Raw genomic sequence first — 15,382 nt, forward strand, 5'->3', positions numbered from 1 at the left:
CTCCGTGGCCTGGGGGACGTTTTCTGGCAGGAGAAGCTGCCCTGAGCTTCCCTCCGAGGCAGCCAGTGAGCACATTCTTTCCTTTGTGCCCGCATATGGAAGCAATTTCTTGATTATCCAAGGCACTTGTGCTGCTGAGCTCAGCCGAGACGGGCGGGTTCGGTGGTGGTCAGTGGAAAAAGAGGGGAGAACGGCATGCATTTCCTGTGGCTTCCCCCACCACACACTTTGGCATCTGGAGTGGCTCTCGACTTCCCTCTCCATTTCATGGGGCCTGCCAGGGGTCTGGCAGAAACAGTCTGACCACATTCAATGAGGGCTGCCTCAGCTGACTGTCCCCTGAGACCAGAGGCCCCTCTGCTTCGGATGCCTGGGTCCCCACATCTCTGGTCATCCTCCTGCTCTGTGAGAGCAGCAGCCCGGGTGCTTCTTTGTAAACTGAGAGCTCTGAGGGGGAAACCATTGCCTGAGTCCTTTGTCTGCCATGCTAGTCCAGTACCCACCAACATCCCTCTTCTGACCTCGGAGGGGATTACTCTTAGAGACTGGGTCACCAGAGCGTACTCTCTCGTTTGTAGAATCAGAAGAGTGACCTTTTAAAGCACACAGCATTGCACACCAAGCTTCCTCTGTGGCCTTGGGCCCCAAACCAAACTAAAAGAAGACAATCAAACTCATTGTCATCAAGCCAGCTTGACAGGACAGAGCAGAAGCTCTCCGGGGGGCGGGGGGGGGTGCTCCAAGGCTGTAGATCTCCACAGAGCAGGAAGCCGCCTGGTTCTCAGGCTGAACAGCTGGTGGGGTCGAACTGCAGACCTTGAGAGTAGCAACCCAGTGCCTAATCCAACATGCCACCAGGGCTCAGACTGTGTCTCGGATCAATGATCCTAACTTCTTCCCATCCCTCCTGGCCTTAATTATTGAGGAAGGTTGCTGAAAAGGACATCATTTGTACAAAAATGGTTTTTGTTTGCTTTTCAATCTCTTCGGCACCGTTGAAAACCACTGACTGAAAACAAGAAAAACGTTAATTTTGTGAAGCAGAGATATTCTTCCTGGAAATGCAATCAGGGTAAGGAGGGAAGTTGTAAAAATAACCAACATTTGTTAAAGGTGTTGCATTAATCTTCCCCTAAAGACACAACTTTCTCTTCCCAGTGCATTCCTGAAGAATATCTCCAGACAGTCGGCTGATGAATGTTGAGTCTTAGCAGAAACCACATTCTCGTTTTGTTTTGTTTTGTTTCTGGGCCTGAGCAGTTCGTCTGTTCCTTCAGAAAGAGTGTAGTCTGACTCTGGTTTGCTTCATCTGGCGCTCTGTTGCGCAGGGCTAGACATCAAACAGGGCACCGAGATAGACCATTTATCGCAACCTTCCTATTTAAAGCCCCTCCGATTAGCTCTGCTTGGCTCCAAACACAGTTGGAATTCTGTACAGAGATCCACCCTCACCCCCACCTTGGGTCTCTTGCCTGTTGTAAGGCAGTTCAAGTCTGCCCCTCTGTAGAACCGTCATCAGAAATGTGTAATTCCCATCTCGCCAGGAGTCTGCGTTAGATTCTCCTCACCTCTGTTCAAAGAAAAGTACAGCCAACCTGCTTCCTGTCCTCCTGATGCCAACCATCTGAAACCCCAGCCCAGGTGGATGACTGAATTCAAGTCTGTTCCTGCCAGTGGAAGGTGGAGTACTGATGTCGGAGTATTGACGTGGAGCCTGGTTAGGTGCTGTGTGCCAAAGTGGTACAACTCCTGCTCCCCTGTGAAGATGATGGAAGGCCATTTACTGTACCTGCTCCTTCCCCCCAAGAGTTCTCCTGTCCATGGCAAGGCGGCACGCCCTACCATTGGCCTCAAAGGTAGCCACACCCCTTGAGACAGCCACTCCGTGCCCAGTGGAACCAAACCCCGCTATCCAAGGCAGCCGGCCTCGTACCTCCTCACTCTTGTTACTGCTTGTTCTGCCTCCTCTGCTGCTAGAACAAGCGCTCACTCAGTGCTCGTGGCAGACACTTGCCTGAACCCAGGGCCTTGTCTCTGAAGTTTACATTCTCTTAGAGAAGCACAGAGCCCCGGGGCCCCGTGGTGACCAAAGGTCAACAGTTGGAACCCACCGTCTTCCCCAGGGAGAAAGACGGTCGCCTGTTTCTGGAAATATGACCCAGGGAACGGTTCTTCTCTGTCCTGTAGGTCACAATGAGTCCAAATTGACTGGGAATCAATTGATGATTTTATTGAGAGAAACAGACAGCAAATAAGCAATTGCCTGGATGAATTAGGAAAGTAAACAGCAAAACAATGACAGGGTGGTGGGGTCAAGGAGGCTGAGAATACACCTTGAGGATCACCTGTCTGAGAAAAGAATGGGAGAACTGAAAAAGAGGGAATTCATATTCCCTGCATCCAGGAGATGGAATGTCAAATGCAAGGCCTAGAGGTGGGACAGGCTGGACGGGTTGCTGGAAAGCCAAGTGTCGCGGAGGTGGGGATGGGTGGGGGGTGAACCTCGAAGATGGCCCCAATAGGCTTTTCCTAATCTAGCTATGAAAAGCTCCATTTGGCTTTTGTTTATTTTTAACCTTTAAATTTTATTTTACTTATAGATATATATTTTAACTTTAGTAGTTATATTGAAATCATTCATATATGGTTCAATAGTTTAAACATTTTAAAAGTTATGCAGTTACCACTGTAATCAATTTCAGAACATTATGTACTCATTGTTAGCTCCCCATCCCCCCCCCAGCCTTCCCTCCCATGACCCCAAGAAACTATGAGTACAGTTACTCATAGAAACTATGAATCCAGTTACTGCCTCTATGGAGTTACCTGTCGCAGATTTCATGTCGTTTCACAACGGCTTCCTCAGCTTAGCAATGAGCTTAAAATTGAAAAGTTATTTCCAGGCAGTAGCTTCAGGTTCCCTTCCACCCACCGTTTCTGTGTGTGCATGCGTGTGTTCTCAGCAGTTCTATGGCGTATAACTCACAATAGTGTACAGTCACGTCAAGAAGATTGTACAGTCATCACCACAGTCCCTTGTGGAACATTCTCTTCATTCTTGCACCCAGAGTTATTAGCTCCCCACTTGCCCCTAACCTCCCCTGCCAGACCCCCAAGGAACCATTAATCTAGTTACTGTCTATAGATTTACCTATCCTGGATTTCTTAAACAGAAAAACATTGCGAAAAAAACCCCAAAACTAATTAGAATAACAAAACATATAAAAACCTCAAGTGAAAAGAAAGCAGAAAATATTAAAAACTAGACCAAATGTAAATGGATCATGAGGGAGATCAAATGTTAGGGTGCTAAATTATAACCGCATCTGCAACAGTTTGCTTTCCAAGGCATTCTGCATGGCAGCCAGGGAAAAGCTCCCCTTTGGGGACCCATCCACTACCTGCTAAATAGCAGTCATTGTAGTACAGCAAATGTTCATAGGATGTTTACTATGGGAATACCTGCCTCTCACTTTCATCTGCATGTGACGAAGCTAAAACACAAAGGAGATAAGCAACTCCCTCACACACACAGCTAATAAGTACTAGAATCAGGATTTGAACCCAGGTACTCCAGCCTTGGAGACGATTTAGAGTACATTTCTTTTTTTCCATCATGATGATGGGGGCAAGGAGATTCTTAGCGAAGCTAACAAGTTACAGAACGGTAAGGATACCGCTCTTTGGTCCATAGCACCTTTGACGCAGGCAGGCACGTCCCTCAGCCTCTCAGCCATGGGGTCCTTTGGCTTCTGCCTTCCTCAGTCAGGAAGCTGCCCGCGGCACCGTCTCACGGTCAGACAGGGATTTCCCACGGGCTCCGCTGATGGCTCTTCTTTCTGCATGGTCCTGGGATTCCCGCTGCCCCCCCTCCCGTGAGAGTTCCACACACCTGAGTTGGATCATCTCACTCAATGACTTGGTGGAGATTATAGCAGGGGTCCTCAAACTGTGGCCTGCGGGCCACATGCGGCCGGCTAAGGACATTTATCTGGCCTGTTGGGTGTTTTTGCCGCCACTGCCTGTCCTGCTTAACAGCCAACTCATCCAGTGTACATAGGAATTTGTTCATAGTTTTTTTTAAGCTATAGTCAGGCCCTCTAATGGTCTGAGGGACAGTGAACTGGCCCTGTTTAAAAAAGTTTGAGGACCCCTGTTATAAAGGCTGTGAACTGAAGAGCTATCACGAGTACTTTTAATTCATTGCTGTGACCTTGGGCAAGTCGCCCAACTTTTTCATGGTGTTAATAGGTGTCATTGCTGCTCATTGCTGTCGTATTGGTTCCGACTCCTGGAAATCTTCCATATAACAGAAAGAAACCGTATCCGATCACATGCTTTCTTCATGGTATAACAGTGAGAACACACTTCTTTCTGTTAACAAATCCCACCCCCTGGTTTCCATGTCTGTCCATGTTCTTCCAATGCTTGTAGCCACAGATGGTCTGATTTAATTTTCCGAACAAACCTGAACCTAGTTGAAGACAGTTAACATGTCATTTTCAACCATCATCCTTCTCCCCGAGATTTTACTGACCAACCAAATCCAGGCAGGGTGAGGCCAAGGGGGCACTAGTTCTGACTACTCTGGGATGGCAGGCAATTTGCCTAAATGGGCACTGTTCTGGGTTAAGTGTCCTACCCCCCGGCAACAGCAGACATGCCACCTGTTGGGACGTCATCTGAAGACAGCATTCAAGAGGGATCTGAGAAGGTTGAGCTAGCGATAGAGAGATCCAGTCGTGCTTGGTGCAGTGGAAAATGCTGGACACAAAATCAACCCAACAGTTGCTGGTGTGATCTTTGAGGAGTCACCTTCAATGAAATGCTGATAATCTGTAAGTGCCTTCCAGTTCTAAAACCAGCCCTACCCAGCAATCATGCACTCTCTCACTTTGAAACTACTCCGCCAAACCTTAGGGTAGATTTCCAGGGTGCCAGCAAGCCCTCCTTCTGAGCCTGTGCATCCTGTCTTCTCCGCAGAGCTGATGCCTTCCCAGAAAACAAGTTAGGATGTTTCCCATCCTCTGAGGTTGCTGGTCCCCAGGGAGCCACGGAAGTGGCCTCTATTCAAAGAGTACCGTATCTAGAGAGGGGGGAAAATGAGAAATAGTTCTCATTTTGTTAAGTCAAGACTTTTGCTCTCTCTCTCAGCTGACTGGACATTCATGTATGTGTGCTTAAGGTCTGTCTCTCGTTCCTGGTGTTGGGAGCTTTACAAGCATTAGGAACTGATCCTTCCATGTCTAATTGCGCAACATTTCAACTCTCAAAGCTTCTCTAAATTCAGTTCTTTACTTTAAATCTCCATCTGTGTTAGTCTGGGTACATTAGAGAAACAAATCCACAGAAACTCATGTATAAGAGAGAGTTTTATATGAAGGGTAAGTACACATCAAGAAAACACCTAAACCCCGTGCTGCCCAAGCCCACAAGTCCAACATTAGCCCATATGTTCAACACCAATCCCCAGAGTCCTCCTCTATCTCACAAAACACACACTATGACACCAACTTCAGGAGGAAAGCCGAATCAGTGAATGTGTAAGCATCTCAGCGCTGGCAGGGGTCTCCATGTTGCTGCTTCAGCACCCAGGGCTGCATCAGGGTAGGTTCATGTGGCTTCTCCTTGGGAAAGTCTTGCAGGAAGTGAGCTTTGCCAGCTGAAGCAGGGAACTGGCTAAGGCAGCTGCACCCTGGTCCGACCATCAGAAAGCAAGAGACTTGAGAACTTGAAAGGCAAGGCTTACCGAGGCATTTATCTCTTCACCCTTCAATTAACCCCACATGTATTTATTGGCCAGGTTGGCACAATAAACTTTAAGTATCTCACCATCACAGAAAATTTATAAGTTGGAGCTAGTTCTAAATGAGACTTGAGATGGCCCCAAATTATTGATAATTTTACTTACTAAAGAACACCCAGAAAATTCAATGTATCATAACTGTTAAAAACATGTACTTAACAGTATTTCGTTTAATTTTTACAGAAGACAGATACTTAGTCAATAGCTGGTATATAACCATTTTCTTTCTGAGAAAGCAGTAGTTAATATAAGTAGCAACCCAATGTTCGCGGAGCATCCGCAGTGAGAGAGAGAGAGAGAGAGAGAGAGAGAGAGAGAGAGAGAGAGAGAGAGAGAGAGAGAGAGAGAGAGAGACTGATTGACTGGATACCTGGGTTAAACGCATGGGTAGCTGTTTATTTCTCCTAAAACACAGCACACTGACATTGAGTTGATTCTGATTCACGGAGACCCTATAGGACAGGATAGAACTACTTCTGTGGGTTTCCCAAACTCTCATGAGGAGTGACCGATGGTTTCAAACTACTGACCTTGTGTTTTGCAGCTGGATGAGTTACCCACTACACCTAGTCCACTGACAACGAGTCATTAGGCAGTGAATGATCGATCATTCTCTTCTCTGAGTGACGGGACCTTTAATGTCCATTCCAACTAAACCAGGAGCACCCCACTCCCCTGGCACTCCCATCCTCCCACCCACAGCAGTCCCACGCTGCTGGTCGGGAGAGGAATGGAACTGCCTGGGGGGTGGGCGGGGTTGGCCACTGCTAGTCTCTGTCTGGTGCTGTGCGTGGCCCGGCCTTCAGACCTGGAATCTCTAGTTTGAGAGGGAGGAAAGCGTTTCCATTGGAAAATCCGTGCAAATCAGAGAAAATGTCAAAGGGGGAAACGGTGATGTCTTTTCAATGGGAGCTGGTGGTACGATGTCCATCTCCTTTTCCTTTTGCCGTTTGTCGTTTGCCGCTGTTATCTTGGATCTGCCTGTTGGAAACTTGGACTTGTTTTACATGAAACTTATTCTGGGCACTGATTCCTTCTTCCCTTGCATTTGCTCATGTTGGTTGTTACATTTGCATATTGCTGTGCAACAAACTATCCCCAAACATAGTGCCTTCAAACAACACTCCAACACTTACTCCCTCGCAGTTTTGCTTTCTGGGCTGGGCTCGCCTGTGGCCACTGCCGTCCCATGGCGAGTTAGCTGGGGCAGTGCTCAGCTGGGGAGTGGGTTGGCTGGGCTGCTCCCTTTCTCTAATCTTCTGGGGGCTCTCCCTCTCTCAGGCATCTTCCCTGGTGGGCTCCTCAGTGGGGTCACTGATTTTTGTAGCTAGCATTGAAAAAGAGAAGCTGCCAAGCCTTCTGTAGGTTTAGGCTCAGGAACTGCCCAGCACAGCTGCTGCCTGCCATCAGCTGCAGGCACGGGGCAAAGGCCCCCCTGCCCTGGTGAAAGACCCCTCGGGAAAAGCTACCATCTCCCAGCCCACCCTGCCAAATGAAATTCATTGCCAGCACGTACCCGATACAGGGCTTGGCCCTGCACAAAAATGGCTTCATGTGCTCAAAGGATGACCCAATAGTGGAGATGTCAACTCCCCACACCGGGAAGCTTGGGTGGTGCCTAGAGTCAGCTGGTTGGAATGGCTATTTTCATGGGAAAATTGTATGAAGGTATTTGCCCTTCTACTCACAGCCTGGTTCCAAATAAGAGAAGTGAGCATCCACGGATAGGCATTCAGGATGGTTACCTTTCCCTGCTGACAGAAACTGGTGAAGTCCGCGAGGATTTTGAGTTGCCAGAAGGTGAATAATGAGGCCAAGAGAGAGAAGGAAACTGCTATACAGGTGAAGATGTACAGGTGTCTGTCCTGTGTGCACCAAGTGAAGAATGTGCTGTAGCCCTGCTTGAGCACACTGTTTTTACGTCTGAATCACCCCAGAACTCGTTTGGTTCTGCATTGTCACTACAGCTATGGCCTTCGTCAGTGTGTCAATCTGGGTACTTTAGAGAAACAAATATGTATAAGAGAGAGTTTTATATAAAGGGTAAGGGACATCAAGAAAACATTCCAACCCAGTGCTGCCCAAGCCCACAAGTCCAACCTTAGCCCATATGTCCGACACCAATCCACAAAGTCCTCTTCCATCTCACAAAACACACACTATGACGCTGACTGCAGGAGGAAAGGGGAATCAGTGAGTGTGTAAGCATCTCAGCGCTGGCAGGGGTCTCCACACGGCCGCTTCAGCACCCAGGGCTGCATCGGGGTAGGTCCATGTGGCTTCTCCTCAGGGATGTCTTGCAGGAAGTGAGCTTTGCCAGCTGAAGCAGGGAACTGGCTAAGGCAGCTGCACCCTGGTGCGACCATCAGAAAGCAAGAGGCCCGAGAACTAGAAAGACGAGGCTCGCCGAGCCATTTAGCCCCCCTGCCCTTCAATTAATTCCACATGTGCTTATCGCCCAGGTTGGCACAATAAACTACTTCAGTCAGCAGCCTCCTTTCCTTGAAATTCGTTGTTTTGAAATTGTGCCCTGGAAGTTTTGCAGAGGAGTTGGCGACTTAAAAGAATCGTGACGTGTGCTTCTGTTTGTTCCAGTTTCCAGCTGTAGCTGTCTTCTCGAGCACCCCATGTGTGTCCGAGAGAAAGATGATTCTCTGAGCGAATCATTCCTGAGTTTGATGCAAAACAAACCAGGGCTGTAACTCAGTGCAGCTTCGAGTGCCTTTGAAAAACTGCATGTTAGTCGAGTTGTTCTCCCTTAATTTCAGACCGAAGCGATTGACACATTGGAAGGATCGCATTTTCAAACTGTGTGGGGCAAGCACAACTCCTTACGATACAAACCATGTTTTCTAAAAGTTGTAAAGTACCGCTACTTGTGGGGTCAGGTGCCACTACTTGTTTTAATTGCTGTTGTAGTATTTGCCAAATTGTTGGCAGGTTTGATACCTCGTTATGTAGAGGTTTGACTGCCTACTTGTGGCTGACAGCCGAGGGCATTGCGCTGCTGGGTGAGGACTGGAAAGGTCAGTGGTACAGAAGACTCAGGGCACGGGAGGGCGGAGATTGGTTAAAGCTGCATGTCTTCCGGTGAGGCCTTTTGTTATCTGCCCGAGAACTTGAAAGTTGCCTTTTAGCTGTACATGGTTTAGAATTTTCCATGTCTCGTTTCAGAGTTTCATTGGCATGTAACTCGGGTCCAGTGCCATTCAGTGGTTTATGTTTACAAAGAGTTGGGCATCTTTCTAGCCATTTTGAAGTTGCGATTTTGACATTAAAATATTTGTCAGACCAACAACGACCAAAAAAAGACAGGCTCAGAATGAGTGTCACTTCTGCAGCTTAAAACAAGTCTGTTGCTTAAAACAAGTCACGGTGGCAGCAGGAATGACACAAGGTATGACCTGCAGGCGCTCTGGTTCATTGAAGGAACAGAGTCCCACCTAGTCGTTCTCCCTCTCGATGTCCAGCGGGATGACTGGCGCGGTGGCCCAAAGCACTGCGCCGAGACCGCGCATGACAGTGGCAAGCACGCGATGTGGGGCCCCTCCCCTCAGAGCACAGCTGAAGAATCGGGAAGTTGACACACAGGGCGATGGGTGCTGGGGTGGGAGGAGTGCTAGGTGACCAGGAGCCCACTCAGAGGCGGCTGTACCCAGATGTTCATGGCAGGACAGAGGAGCCACCCCTGTGGAGATGGAGGAAGAAGGTTGCTGACAGAGGAGCCATGTTGACTTTTATCGCAGGCCAAGGGATGAAAGACGAGGTGGCTCTCCGGGAGCTGAGCAAAGCCCCGCGTGACTGGAGTAGCGTGCAGTGAAGAGCCCTGCGGTGGGTGGGGTGGGGAAAGCGTAGGGGGTCACACAGAGCTTGCAGAATAAAGGCCTGAGAGTTCAACTGCGGCTTCATGATGGTTTGTCGATGTTCTTAATGTGTGGAACATTAAGCCACTGGTAGACCATGTTGCGAACGTTGTGCTTTATGCCAGTCATGAGGGGAAGAGCATTTTAAGATCTGCCTTGCAGCAAGCCTGCATGTGACTGAGAGCCGGTGGGAGTGGCCCTGGACATCTCCACCAGGGTTGCAGAAGTGGTCTAGGCAAGAGCCAGGTAGATGGCCAAGGTTACAGAGCTCTGGGGACGAATCTCCAAGGTACCAGGAAGTAGAATCCCCTAGACTTGATTGGTTAGTTATGGGGATGAGTGAGAGGGGAGGAGCAAGGGTCACTGTTAGATTTCCCCTGCCTTCCCTGCAGTAGGAGACCCTGGAGATTGGGCGGGGTTGGGCCTCTTAGCATGGGGTGTGTATACTGAGGAGCATCAACTTGGACATGCAGGGTGTGGATTCTTGGAGATTTAGACCCTACAAAGCTTGTTCAGGCTAATGTGCAATGAACTCCTCCGCCACTGCTTAACGTCTGCTTGTGGTTGCCTTTGTTGTTTCAGCTTCTCCCCTGGGGGTGGGGTACAGGGGCCGGGTCTGAGGCAGGCGTGCTCAGGGAACCATCCAGAAGGCAGTGGGTGACAGACACTGGTGCCACAGTTCCGGGATTTGGACTGGCGGGTGGCAGCCACTTTGGAAAGATTAAGTTGCTGCTACTCACCAACTCCAAATGCTGTGCCTCTGGAAAGAGGGATGCGACACACAAAAGAAACCCTTAGAAGAAAGCAAGTTGTAAACGTAAAATAAAGTCACGGAAAAAGGAATATTCTAAGGTGGGGGGCAGGGGAGGGACCAGCCTAGAAAAGTCAGAGAAAGAGATGGCTCCACAGGTTTTGGCCTCTGTCCTGGAAAACCTTGGAATCTTGTTCCTTTTGTGAAGGAGAAGGGTCCTAGAAAGGAGAAGGGAGATTAAAAACAGTTCCAAAAAATTGCGTAGAACACTTTGTTGTCTATTCCCAAGTCATCTGGCTGAGAAATATCTGTTGCCTGAGAGAATGGAGAAGGGAGCATGTCCCCTTGGTCAATTTTTAATAAGCATAAATGGTCTAATAAATGATGCATGGAGGAATGTTATAAAGCATTAAACAATGAAGGATAAATAATTTAACTGATTAAAAACTGCCTCTGCCATATGTTTGATGTATGAGAACTCTACTTGAATTTTCTCTTCAAGGAAACAAGACGGTTTTTTAAAGGTGGGTTTTTGTGACTTGTCACTGTCACTAAATCGCTCACAGCACTTTTGCCATTTCAACTTCTTTATAATTGTACAGCTTATTGGTGGCAGTTACCATACTCAGCCACGCCACCCTCCTTGAACCAGTGTGAGTTTTCCATCACCGTGAATCCCACTGTCCCCCTTCCTTCTGCCCCCAGAACCTCTAAGAAAGGTGGATTGTTTTAGAACGGATTTTCTACAGGGAGAATCGTGTCTGCCAGGAGAGGTAACTGCAGACATACCTGACTTCCTACGGTCTCAGCTGCGGTCCTCTCTCTCATAGGTGTACAGGCAGGCCCTTGCTGGTGGGCAGTGTTCCATCCGGTGATGGATGGTGGAGTCACTGCCCATTCTCTAGAGGACTGAGACTCAAGATCTCTCCTCAGTCATCCAGAGACACATGGCCCAGCATCAGGAATGAAGTAAACCCTGTTTCTTAGGCTTCTAAGCTTCCTGGGCAAGAGGTACTCTCCATCGCATCTACTGTCTCAGGTAAACGTGCATTTCTACCCCCAAATTAGAGTGTCAGAATCACGTTCTCCACAAGCAACATCTTGTCACGTGCCTGGATGACAGCATATATGTGTAGGCCCCTCTCCACCGCTGACTCACTTTGCCGCCTGTGACGGGTCAGTTGGCCACGCTCAAGCACAATTTCCTTAGTTGGAAGTGGATTCTTGTAATACCCGCCCCAAAGGACTACCGAGCATCAAACAAGATCACAAAGATCAATCTTTAGGGGAGCTATCTGAAACGTAGTAGATGCTCAATAAATGTTTATTAGCTACAGAATTCATAGAAGAATGTAAAACAGTGCAACTGAATCAAACCCAAGGAAATACCTGCCATTTAGTGTAGTCAGAAATGTGGTCCAGGGACCAAATTTGGAAAACAGGTTTTTTTGTTTTGTTCTTTAAAGAAAATTGAATTAAAATACTTTAAGGTTGGGGAAGGGGAGAGGGAAGGGACAGGAGAGTAAGGAGGCGGGGTAAAAAGAACCATATATGGGGGGTGGGGCAATTTAATGGGATACTGTCACTGATTTGATTAGATGGGCTGCAACGACACAGCGTATATTTTCATTTGTATGTATTATATTCCACAATATAATAGCTATAATATATACATATTACATATTTATATTTAGTGTAATATAAAAATGCATAGCTGGGGGAGGGATAAACAGAAGCAAAACCCGGGAAACACATAAAGTGAAGATGTGACCGAGAGAGAAGAGTCACAGCCTTAAAGCCCCCAGCCTCCTTGCCCACCAGCTCTCACCACTGGAAGAAGGGGCAACAGAAACAGACCTGGATTCTTTTGTGACATGCACCCGCCTTCACACGAACAAACGAACAACAAAAAACGTGTTAAGACAAGTAGGAGCAGATATTCTCCTGTTAGCCTCAGTGCCCAGCATTTCCATTGTCTTAGCCCGGCCTGCTTTCCTCCTCTTGTTGTTAGCCCTGGTAGGAGTCTGAGTTGGCTAGTTCAAGCTAACTAGTTAACAGTTGAACACTTCAGAACCAATGGTGAGAGTGGTGATACCAGAAAGGTGGAGGGAGGGTGGGGTGGAAAGGGGGAACCGATCACCAGGATCTACATATAACCTCCTCCCTGGGGGATGGACAACAGAAAAGTGGATAAAGAGAGACGTCAGACAGTATAAGACATGACAAAATAATAATCATTTATAAATTATCAAGGGTTCATGAGGAGAGGGGGAAGTGGGGAAGGAGGGGAAAAATGAGGAGCTGTTACCAAGGACTCAAGTAGAAAGCAAATGTTTTGATAATGATGAGGGAAACAAATGTACAAATGTGCTTGACACAATGTATGTATGTATGTATTGTGATAAGAGTTGTATGAGTCCCCAATAAAATGATTTTAAAAAATTAAAGAGCTGATACCAAGGGCTCAAGTAGAAAGAAAATGTTTGGAAATGATGATGGCAACCTATGCACAAATGTGCTTGACACAATTGATGTATGGATTGTTGTCAGAGGTGTAAGAGCCCCCAGTAAAATGATTTGTCTATTTAAAAAACTAAATAGTTCATAAAGTTAAATAATCCACACCTTCCCCATGACACCGCTTCTCCCTACCCCACCCACCACACACGCAAAGATCTATATTTTCATTTAATTCAGGGAAGTGATTGCTATGTAGCCTCAATGATGGTAAAAATAGATATGCATTTACCTAGCTGAATAATTCTGATAAAATTAAAGGGCCAAATTTCCCCACAAATTTTCCACCACTTGCTGCCTTTGCCATTATTCTAAATTAATATTTACCTAACGCTCATTTAGATTTTATATTGCCCTGGTACTCTGCCCTCGCCCAGTTCATAGGTGGTTTATCTAGAAATAGATATCGGGGCAGCATGTGAGTGCTATTCGGTCAGCACTCCTGCTTCTCCGTTGAAGTTCGGTTCCGGATGCTGGTGCTCGAGGCAGCAGGCAATCGGGGGCTGCAGCCTCCCTTCTGCCGTGGAGCGGTGGGTCTGTGAGCCTTTCCTGTGAAGCTTGATGGCAGTAGGGGACGGAGTCTGCATCGGCATCAACCAACAAAGTACGTATGTGACTTCCAAGACTAAGTCATAGTCTTATCGGGTGCTCCCATCTGGGACAGAGAAGAGACGCTTGGGAACAGGGAAGGGCTGGGACACTGTGCCTTTCCGAAATACCGGCCTGCAAAATTCATGTGGGCGATTGCTCAGGGTCTCGGAGTTTGAGTTGTTCTGTTAGGTGGCAGAGGACAGCTGGAGCCCGCGCCCTGCAAGGCGGAGCGAGTTATCTCTTGGGCAGTGTGCGCGTTTGTGAGACCTGACCCTGAGAATCACCTGAATCCAGCATGATGTGCCACATCTCTGCTTGCTTTGTCTTCGAAGACGGCAGAGTGAGCTATCCGTTTACAGGCATTTACTGGCCGGGCCTCACCCTCTCCTGCAGCTGTGGAGCTGGCTGGGATGGGCGTGTGCTTCTTGCTGCTCACCATTCATCCACAGTGCAGTGCTGCCACCTTGAACGTGGAAGCAACTTGCCTCCAGGGTGAGGCTGGGTTAGACGAGTATACAAAAGCACCCTGGGCTTGGTTTTGCTTTCTAAGAGAATACTGTTCTGATACACATAAACATTTATGGGAGTAATGATTTTAGGTTAATGGCTAATGCTAATCGTTCATGTGATTAAGAGCATTTGCAGAGTAATCAGAGCACACACACAGGAAGAGTAGGAAATTAGGGCCTGAGCCAACTGGTGTTTCAATGGCTGCCTTGATAATCCCATTTGGAGCCAGTTTGGTGCTTTTTTAATTCATTTGGTCAGAAGTTTGTGAGTCGAGGGCGGCAGCTCATGGGGCCGACCTCTTCTGAGGAGCAGTGTGAGGAAATCATATGTTCTTCTGACCACCGAGGCTTCATCCCAACAAGTAACATAGAAAGCCTGTGGTCAAGCAAGGTCTGTGGGTTAAGTCGAGCTCCTGGGGCAGGGGTGGCACCTTTGGCACATGGGATGCCAGCCACATCAGCAGTCCAGCCCCTGTGAACTAAAGCTTGCCACAGTGCTGATCTCGCCTGACCCGGGCGGTGACCACCCACAAGTTCTCCTGGAAAGCCCCTGCATCGACATTATCACTGCACATCTTTCTGAAAAGAGCAGAAGGGGATGCGGACCCAGAAGAGTGGCCCCCAGTACAGGTGTGAATGAACACAGATGGGATGCATTCACATCTGTGAAAGTGATAGCACTTTCCACGGGTCACTGACTTCTGTCTTACTTGGACGAGGGTCTCTGTGTTGAAAATATTGTCAGTAGGTGAGCTCATTAAGCTTAAGGCTAAAAAGAACATTGAACAGATGAAGCGAGTTCGTCCTCTTTAAAAAGAGTAGTCAGGGCGCCATTAAGACTCAGTGAAGGTAGGACATTCAAGAAAGCACCTCAACATACAGGAGATGGTAGAAGGAGGGCGGGGGATTTCTGGCCCCAGTGTCAGCGTCAGACCTGTGAAACAGTGGGCAGGAAGGACAATACAGGCTCTGAGTCAGAATGGTTTTTATTCTGCAACTCTGCCTTCGGCTTCAGGTGTGCACAAAGGAGGCCATTTATAAAATGGGGAGCTGGATGGTAGATTTCAAAACTGAGGTCAGTTTCTGTTCCCCTTTGCTGGGGGGCAGTGATCGTTTATTTATTCAGTAGACACCTGCTGGATGCCCAGCCTCTTCCTCCCAGCAGAGCCAGGCATGTTGTAGACTGCTGGAGATTGTGGGGAGCATGCTGGTTTCAGCAGGCCAGGGTTGGCAGAAGAGAGAGCACATCTCTCTCGGAGGTGCTTACTGCCACAGTGCCAACAGAAGCTCAAATGGAAACCTTACCTTGAGCTCGTCAGGAGGGAACCAACCCCTGGAGGGGCAG

The 15,382-nt window shown here is 48.0% G+C and overlaps 1 protein-coding gene across 1 annotated transcript in view; it reads left to right on the forward strand.

Moving 5' to 3' along the window:
* WIPF1 (WAS/WASL interacting protein family member 1) overlaps positions 1-15,382 on the forward strand; it is a 131,222-nt gene that overhangs the window by 25,986 nt on the left and 89,854 nt on the right. The gene's annotated exons all lie outside the window — the stretch shown is intronic.

Source organism: Tenrec ecaudatus, chromosome 13, assembly GCF_050624435.1.
Source record: "Tenrec ecaudatus isolate mTenEca1 chromosome 13, mTenEca1.hap1, whole genome shotgun sequence".
Classification (NCBI taxonomy): Eukaryota; Metazoa; Chordata; class Mammalia; order Afrosoricida; family Tenrecidae; genus Tenrec; species Tenrec ecaudatus.